This window comes from Choloepus didactylus, chromosome 18 (assembly GCF_015220235.1).
Source record: "Choloepus didactylus isolate mChoDid1 chromosome 18, mChoDid1.pri, whole genome shotgun sequence".
NCBI lineage: Eukaryota > Metazoa > Chordata > Mammalia > Pilosa > Megalonychidae > Choloepus > Choloepus didactylus.
In genome coordinates, this window is record NC_051324.1 from 39,311,604 (window position 1) to 39,321,141 (window position 9,538).

A 9,538-nucleotide genomic window follows, 5' to 3' on the forward strand; every position below is an offset into this window, starting at 1 on the left:
GCTGCTGATTTGAGTCTGTGGTTCATGTATAGGTTAGCAGTCCTAGTAGAGGAACTGAGAGATTTCTGAAGATGTGACAGAGCATGGTGTGCAAGAGTGAGGGTGATGAGATGGATCTAGAGGGGTAGGCAGGGACAAGATTGTGCAGTTTTGGGGACCACTCTCTAAATGTAAGCAGGAGAGTGACATGGTCTGATTTGGCAATTGATAAAATGCTTCTTAGTTTAAAAAAAAAAGCTTGTTTATTTTGTTGAGAATGGTGGCAATTGAATCAGACATACCCTTGGGAGTTTACAGTCCTGAGACTATTCCTTGATGCTGGGGAACCCTAAAGAACCAAGGGGTTTCTGGAGATGTTTAAACTAGAGACTTATGAGCCATGCAGCGAGAAGTGCACCCTGTCCCTCTCCTCTCCCTCCTTTCATATCCTCAGACCTCTGCTCTATTTACCAAGGAGGCCACGGGGTGTGCTGGGAAGAGGAGCCTAGAGCCTCAGGATGAAACCTTGGTCCACCACTTGCCACCTGCGTATCTGTGTGACCTTGGGCATGCCCTTGATCCACCTGAGTCTCGGTTTCCACATCTGTAAAATGGAGACGCATACACCTTCCAAGTAGGGATATTGGGAGGACTGGAGATAATGTATGAAAAGGGTGGCCATTCAGTAAATGAAATTTGTTTTTTCCAATTCCTATTCCCTAGTCCTGAACTTTGGAAAAGTTACAACACATCCTTCTGCACAAAGTCTAAGAAAATGAGATTGTCAGGACCTTCTTTATCTTGAGATGCTACTGCTGGCGAGTCTAATTGGAGAAGATTGTCTTAAATATCTTGGGTTAGCCTGGCAGAATACAGGCAAAAAAAAAAAAAAAATTTTTTTTCCTTTTTGAAAAGGAAAATTCTCCAAAGGGGAAAAAAGTGAACTGAGTTCTCCTGCTTGGGTCTCTGTTGACCCCTTTCCCTCTGTCTGTCCCAGTCATTTCTACTCAACAACAGGATGCCCTCCTTCTCCCCCTCCTCTGGCTGCAAACAGCCTAGGAGCCACTCTGTCTGCCTCACTGGCTCTGTTTAAAGGAACAGACACCCATTTCTCACAGAAGAACTGCTAGGTAAACAATAATATATTTTTTTAACCCAGAAAGTGGCTCAATGTACTCAGCATGGAGCGAATGTCTCTAGCATTCCCTCAGCTAGTTTCAGGACAAAGGTTTCTAGAGGAAAGATGCTTCCTTTTCTTTAAAAGAATCAAAAAGGACAACAGCCCCCCCGAGAGGGGCTGGCGGGCCTGAGGCCGGCCGACCAGAGCCTCGTCCAGGCCTGAAGGACCCGGGAGGCTGCGGTCGGGAGTTTCCGGCCGGGCATGCAGGGGTGTGTTTGAGTGTGTGTGTGTGTGTGTGTGGCCTCTGCTCTGATATGCCCTGTCGCCACAGTGTGCTCAGCACTTAACCACACTGCACCTCCCACTCGCTAAGGCTTCCTCGTGGCCAACACTGCGGGTGGGCCCCCTGACATGACCTCACTGTACCCTCTTAATGACCCGTCAGTATGCATTATGTTCCCCACTTCACTGATGAGGAAACTGAGGCCTGAAAGAGTCAGGTAACACCCTTAAGGCAACACAGATAAAAGTCTACTTCAGACTCAAACCCAAGTCTAGCTGACTTCAAAATTCATTGCTGAGATTGTATAACTATGTAGCTTACACGGTGTGACTGTGATTGTGAAAACCTTGTGGCTTCCACTCCCTTTATCCACTGTATAGACAGATGAGTAGAAAAATGGGGACAAAAGTTAAATGAATAATAGGGGGGATGGAGGGATGGGATGTTTTGGGTGTTCTTCTTTTCCTGTATTTTTATTCTTATTTTTATTTTTGGGGGGGATAATGAAAATGTTCAAAAATTGATTGTGGTGATGAATGCACACCTATATGATGGTACTGTGAACAGATGATTAAACACTGTGGATGACTGTAGGATGTGTGAATATAGCTCAATAAAACTGAATTGGAGTCTTTTCCAGTCCCAGGGGCTCCAGGAGCTGCGGGCGAGGGTGCAGACATGGCCAAGTCCAAGAACCACACCACACACAACCAGTCCCGGAAACGGCACAGAAATGGCATCAAGAAGCCCCAATCACAAAGATATGAATCGCTTAAGGGGGTGGATCCCAAGTTCTTGAGGAACATGTGCTTTGCCAAGAAGCATAACAAGGGCCTGAAGAAGATTCAGGCCAACAATGCCAAGGCCAGAGTGCATGTGCAGAGGCCATCAAGGCCCTCTTGAAGCCCAAGGAGGTCAAAGCCCAAGATCCAAAGAGTGTAGCAGCAAGCTCAACTGCCTGGCCTACAGTGCCTACCCCAAGATCGGGAACCGTGCTAGTGCATGCAACACCAAGGGTCTCAGAATCTGCCGACCAAGGCCAAGGCCAAGGATAAAACCAAGGCCCAGGCTCCGGCTCCAGCTTAGGTCACTGCTACCGGTCAGGCTCCCAAAGGTGTCCAGGCCCCCACGAAGGCTCCTGAGTAGAGCTCTCCTAGGATGGAAGGACTGGTGTGACCCTCGGGCTGCCATGTGCATGGTGCTGGGTCCTCCTGTGCTATTTGTATAAATAAACCTGAGGCAGGAGCTGTCAAAAAAAAAACAAAAAACAAAAAACAATAAACAAAAAACAAAAAACCTGAATTGGAAAAAAAAGCTCAAACAACAAAGAAAAATAGGTAAACTGGACATTGTCAAAATTTAAAAATTTTGTGCTCCAAAGGACAACATCAAGCAAGTAAAACAGCAATCCATAGAAAGTGAGAAAATTTTTACAAATCATGTATCTGATAAGGGACTTGCATCTAGACTATATAAAGAGCTTTCACAACTCAACTAAGAAAAGACAAGCCAATTAAGAAATGGGCAAAGCATCTAATAAGACATTTCTCCAAAGACACACAAATAGCAAATAAGCACATGAAAAGACACTCCACGTCAATAGCCATCAGGGGAATGCAAATCAAAACCACAATTACATACCACTTCAGGCCTACTAGGGTGACTATAATAAAAAAGACAGATAATAACAAGTGTTGGAAAGGATACAGAGAAACTGGAACCTTCATGTACTGTTAGTGGGAATATAAAATGATCCACCTCTTTTGGAAAATAGTCTGGCAGTTCCACAAAAGGTTAAAGGTTACCAAGTGACCCACCAATTCTACTCCTAGGTATATACCCAAGAAAACTGAAAACATATCACACAAAAACTTGTTCACAAATGTTCATAGCAGCATTATTCATAATTGTCAAAACTGGAAACAACCCAAATGTTCATCAACTGATTAAGGGTAAAGAAAATGTGGTATATCCATACTATGGAATGTTATTCAGCAATAAAAAAGGAATGAAGTACTGATAATGTGCTACAATATGGATGAACCTCGAAAACATTATGCTTAGTAAAAGAAGGCAGACACAGAACATATATTGTTTAATTCCATTTATATGAAATTCCACAAAAGGCAAATCTAGAGAGATAGAAAGTAGATTAGTGGTTGCCTATAGCTGGGGATAGAGTATTGGGGAGAAATAGGTAGTGACTGTTACCGAGTACAAGGTTTCTTTTTGGGGTGATGAAAATTTTCTAAAATGGATTTTTGTGATGTACAATTCTGAGGATCTACTAAAAACCAGTGAATTGTACACTTTAAAAGTGTGAATTGTATGTATACCTCAATAAAGCTATTATATTTAAAAAAAGAAGAGCAGGCAATTCAAAAATTAAAAATTTCTGTATGAAGTTGTTATAGCCAAAATGTCTAATCGTTATATTATAACATAATGACATAATAATAATTTAAAAAATTCATTATTGAGCATCCCTGCCCCTGCTCCCAACATTGACTTCCAGGATCCCAGCTTTTTGCATGGCCTGACCTTGCCTCACAGCCCTGTCAGAAAAGAAAAGACCCATTTTCCAGATCAGGAGGACAGGACCTGAGGAGTGAGCTGCTCCTGGTTATCATTTGGGTCAGAAATGAGGCTGGGGTTCCCAAGCTCTTGACTCCAAAACCTAATGCTAGTAGCTTCAAATAAAGAAAAATCCACATAACAAGAAGCAGGCGGCATCTCCACTTCCTGGCCTGGACACGCTGCTCTGAAGCCTTCCCAGCAGGCATCCTCCCTCCCTCCATCTTGTACCATCCCTGGAGGCTCAGGGCTGCATGCTTGTGTTCCCACTGTTCCTGAAAACAAAGAAATAATAACCAGAAAAATAAAGCCACAGAATGTGTTCTCAAACCAAGTAGAAAGGAAAATGTTTTGGCTTCTTCCAAACATAGTGACTATCCCTGCTGTGGCTCTGTGAACTGGGAAAGGCAGTCAGTGTAAGGTGGGCATGGAAAGGCACTGGCTTTGGGCAGAGGCAAACCTGGGGAAGAGACCAGCTTGCTGGCTATGCGTCCACGGGAAATGCCTTGTCCTTTCTGATTGTGTTTCTTCACCTGTCACAACTGCACCAGGGGGTTGACTCAGGTAAGAAGAGCCCTGGTTGGTTATAGAGGGCCTTCCCTGCACCAGGCCCTCTCCTCCTAACTTCCCAGCAGCCCCTAGGAAGGCAGCATCATTATTATGCTGACAGTGAGGAAACCAACGCTCAGAGACATTCACCAGCTTGCCCTGAAGTTGGCCTGGCTCCAAAGTGAATACTCATAACCACTAAGCTACACTGGGGATGAGCATAGAATGTGCTGGGCACACAGTAGGGGCTCAGACAGTGTTGAGTCATTTCCTCGATTCCTTGACTCAAAGGGAAAAAGATCACATTAAAGATCGGAGCCCTGGTTGCTGCTTTTTGGTAGGCCAGACAAAGGTTCCAAGGCTTTGGTGAGGTTTTGGTGCCCCCAATCCCAAACACCCTGAGAAACTCTGTGAAAGGAGATCTAAGGTGAAGTTTGGCTACCAGAATGGAGCTGAATGTTGTTCTCTTTTATCAGTCATTTCCTTCTTAAGAAGGACAAGGGATTGCCGAGTTCCTCCCCTGAACTGGAAGAAGAGGTGACAGAAGAACAGAGCAAGAGGCAGTTCATTCCAGAAAAACAATGCAATTGATAATGACAACAATGGCTGCAATGTACTGATGTTTTACTCTGGGCAGGCACCTGCCCAGCACTTCACAGACCTCTGCTTCTTTCAGATTAACAGGGATGCTGCGAGAGGGTGTGATAGCTGCTCCCCCCCCAGATCCCTCTTTGCCCTTCCGTCTATGCTGGGGAGGCTGGACCCCTACAAATCCCAATACCTGGGCTTGCTCACCGGCTGGTGTCCTGCTGGGTTTCGTCAAAGGGAAGCACCAGCAGGACATTGGAGGGCAGAAAGAGAGAGAAGTTGGGGTATTTCCACCCCCACTCCCTCCGTGCTATGGCCCTGTGGTTCAGGTAGTGGCTGCCTCCCTCGGCAGCTACAGCTCCTATTGGTAGGGCCCTTCTGTGTCTCCAGCTCTTCCCTGGCTCCAGTAGTGTGAACTCATACCTCTGGTCCTCTGCCCTAGTGGGAGGTAACAGCTTCCTGCTATTGCTGGCCTCTGGGCACCTCAACCTCTCTTGTTGGGTCCCTTAACCCTGACCCATTTCTGTAAATGGTTCCTGCACTTAGTTCTCTTCAAATCACCCCACCAAGAGGATCTTCTGTTCCCAGCAGCCACCCTAGTGGAAAATGCAGTGTGTCTTTCCCTGTTTCACAGAGGAGATGGCTATGGCTCAGGGGAACTGATCTTGCAAAGGCCACAGAGCTCATGAGGGGCAGAGTGAGAATCCAAACTTGACTCTTCCCAATTCCACCACTTGACAGAGGCAGGCCAGCAGCTAGCTTTGAGCTGGACCTGCCCAGAGATCCCATATGCTGGCTTCTGAGACAGATTCTTGGGTGCCTGACATCAGGGCTGGAGGGGAGTGGGGAGTAGGTGAGAGTGGGTATGCAGGTGGTGGTGGGGAGCACATGGGGTGGGAGCACCAACTGGCCATGCATCCTCATGTGACCTGGGCTTGCACAAACCACATCACTCTGCCTGACCTGTGGATTCTTCCATTAATGGGCCAACATCTATTTATTTTCTTTCCAGATGGGGACACTGAGGCTCTGAGAGACACAGAGCTTGGCTGGAAGGTAGCAGGCAACTCAAGGAGGGGGTGGGAACTGTCTCTGTTCTAAGGGCTTAGATCCAAGAAGGACCAGTGATTGGCTCCATTAGTCAACAGCAGAGATGGACTATGACCTTAGCTTACCTCATTTTATCTGCTTGACTGACTTTTATCTTTACACTCATTACCCAGATGAGAAAATAGAAGCTTGAAAGGGTTAAGCCCCTTGCAACCAGCATATACTAGGTGCTCAATAAATATTTCTTGATTCAATAGATTAACTAACTTTAGCCAACTAATTAGCAGCGGAGCAGAAATGGAATTCATGTTTGAGCCCAAAAACCCTGTGGATGCTTTTGCAACACTGTCTGTGCCAGAAGGAAAGAAAGAAAGAAAAAGGGTGGAGGCCTGAGAAAAGCAAGAGGAAGCCACTAGCGGCTAGGCGCTTGACAGGAAGTGCTAGAGCATGGTGGTTAAAATTATGGGGTTAGGAGGCAGGCTGCCTGCATTCAATCACTTGCTGTGATCTTGGGCAAATTGTGTAACTTTTCTGTGGCTCAGTTTCTTAATGTGTGAATGGAGATAGTAATAGTACCTGTGCTGGTTTGGGGCCTTGCTGCCTTGATATTCATTCTATGCTTTTCCCCTGCTCTGCACCAAAGGGATTCTGACCGTGTGTCCCAGGCTCCTGTGACATCTGGTTCCCAATAGGGTTTAGCCAATGAGAAGCACTGCCAGGAGGGTGGTGGGTGGGTACAATAGAGAAGGCAGAGTATTTCACCCCCACCCCTGCCTAGAAGAGCTGCATCTCCTTTGTGACTTTGTAACCCCAGGACCCTAAGAGCCACTCCCTTTGGTCGTCCAGCCTTGGCTGGGGGATGGAGGGGTAGTGGCTTTCCTCTGGGCTGCCCTCACTGTCCTTTTTGGCATCTCTGCTATTCCATCACCAAGGAAGTTAATGCCCTGCATTCAATCTCCTCTATTTTAAATAAGAGTGATTTCTCTTTTCCCTAATTGGTCCTTATGGGGTTTATGTGAGAATTAAATAAGTTAAGCAATGACTAAGTACTCAACATGTGTTAGCCTATAAACTAGTCCTTCCCTAGGCCCTAGGTTGTTCAGCCAAACTGGCAGGTTCCTGATCCTTATCCTCCCCTCCCTGTGGCTATTTCCACTTGAGAGACAAGGCTCATGCCCATAATTGTAGGGGCAGTGATTGCAGCCGCCAGACCTCTCCCCTCCCAGACACTGACACCTGCATAGTCTCTGCCCCTCAAGTGAACCTGCAGGGCAGTGGCTGTGTCCCCCAGTTTACAGATGGGGGGACAGACTCAGAGCTGTTGTAGCACTTGCTCGAGCTCAGGTGGCAGAATGGAGATTCATACCAGGTCCGTGAGAAACCAAAGCTGGTGTCCTCACCACCACTCCACAGTCCCCGGGCCGGGTGGGGGCTTATTGCCTTAGCAATTTATGGCTTATTTTCCATTAGCCAGGAGGGAAATGAAGGTCTTGTCCCTGGACCTTCTTTCATGGTTTCCCTCCAGATGCCACTGGGGTGTGTGTGTGTATTAGGGGGCTGGGGTGTTCTCCTCTTCCCATCCCCAACATGCCTGCCTTGGGTCCTGCTGGAACTGATGTGAGCTTTGCCCCTGCCCCCACCCCTGTAGTAAGGGAACTACTGGACTGCTATTTTACCTGGATTCTTTATGGGTAAGTGGAGGGGTCCTGCTCCCTGAGGTGGGAGGTATGGGAGGGCGCTGTTCTAGGAGGGAGATGGTGAGCCAGCTAAGTTTGTGGTGTAAGCAGATGCTTTCATTTATGGGAAATACTGGTCTGAGGGTCAGTAGAGGGGTTTTGGAGAGAAAATTTGGGAGAAGAGACAGAGGAAAGTGATGGCCCAGAAACTGATGCAAGGTGGGATGGTGAGGTCAAGAGTGAAGCTGTGAAAATAAGAACTTGGCTTTCCACTGACTTTGGATCTTGGGAAGTCTTTGGTGATCCTTAGTGAGAATGATTCCAAGGGAGTTGTGGGGACAGAGGCTGGTCTGTATTAGAGGGCTGAAGAGTGAAGAGAGTGTTAACTGGAGAACCAAACTGGCAGGTCATGGAGACTCAGGACTGTGATCCCGTATTTGGGGAGCCCTTGATAGGCCATGGACTGCAGGTGAGGGGGCAGAGGGACCAGGCTATAGAGAACGAAGAATTGAGTATTCACCCAGAAAAATGCAGAAATGGAAGACTATTCAAACAGAGAGAGAGAGAGAGAAATGGAGAGAGGGAGGAAGGAACAGAGAGAGGGAGGGATGGGGCTGGGAAGAAAGAGAGAGATGTCTGATGACTTCCCTGGTCCATGAGGCCTGGCTGTACTTTCTGCAGTTGAGTTCTGAAGTTCTGAGAGATTACCTCGAACGCTTAAAATAAGTTTCCCTTTAATGTAGCAGCGGGGGGGTGGGGGTGGGGTGAGGGGGTATGAGAGGTGGAGAATAAATGGTAAACCAAATACCCATCTATCAAGACTAGTTAAGTAAATTATGGTTAAGTCCATACATCAGAATGCCATAGCCATTAGTAATGATATTCATCTATATCTTTTGACAGTGGAAAGACCCACAGAGCATCACTGATGAGAAAAGCAGGTTACACAGACTATGACCTCATCTGTGTAGGGTTGGATGCGTGGACATATCTGGGTCTAGGAACAATGCCATCACACTCTAAACCTAGTTCCTTCTGGCAGAAGAGATTCTGGCTTTGGTTTTTAAGTGATCTTGTACTGTTTGACTCTTTTGTAAATAAACAATGGCATATGCCTTAGCAGAAAGAAAAAAAAAAAAAACCCTAAGAGATTTTTCTCTTTTAACATCCACAATTGAAGAAAAAGGAAGAGGCCACAAAATAGTGGCTGCTTTCAAGTCTCTTAGCCAGGAAGGTAAGGGGGGAAATAAGTAGCCACTGGAGGGGACGACAAAAGCCAAGGACTTTTTTCAGATGGTAGATTCATAAGGAAACATACATGCTGAAAGCAGGGTGCTCCCAGTTGGGGAAAGGACACAGATAGAGAGGAGGGGGTGGTGCTCCTTGGCAGAACAAGGCCTTAGGGGTATGGGAGTGGGTGGAATCTTGGGCAGAGGTGGTGGGATTAGTCCTGGACAGGTGGAAGAGTACAGGAGGGATGGCAGGAAGGAGAGTGCAACGTGCAAAGCTTGCCAGTGGGGCGGCAGGAAGGTGAGGGCGGCGTCTCCTGATAGCCTCTATTTTCTCTGTGAAGTAGGAGGCAAGGTCATCCTATGAGAGTGAGAGGGTCAGCTTCCCAGAGGAGGACCATGCTGGGGGCTCAGGGAACCCAGGGGGAGTTTGGAACAGGCACGGGTGGAAAGGAAGCTGGGTCATAGGGACGGGACAAAGGACAGCTGA

At 47.0% G+C, this 9,538-nt stretch overlaps 1 pseudogene; it reads left to right on the forward strand.

Annotated features, from left to right (window-relative positions):
* Window positions 1-2,060: 2,060 nt before the first annotated feature.
* LOC119514543 lies at window positions 2,061-2,528 on the forward strand (annotated as a pseudogene).
* Window positions 2,529-9,538: the final 7,010 nt, after the last annotated feature.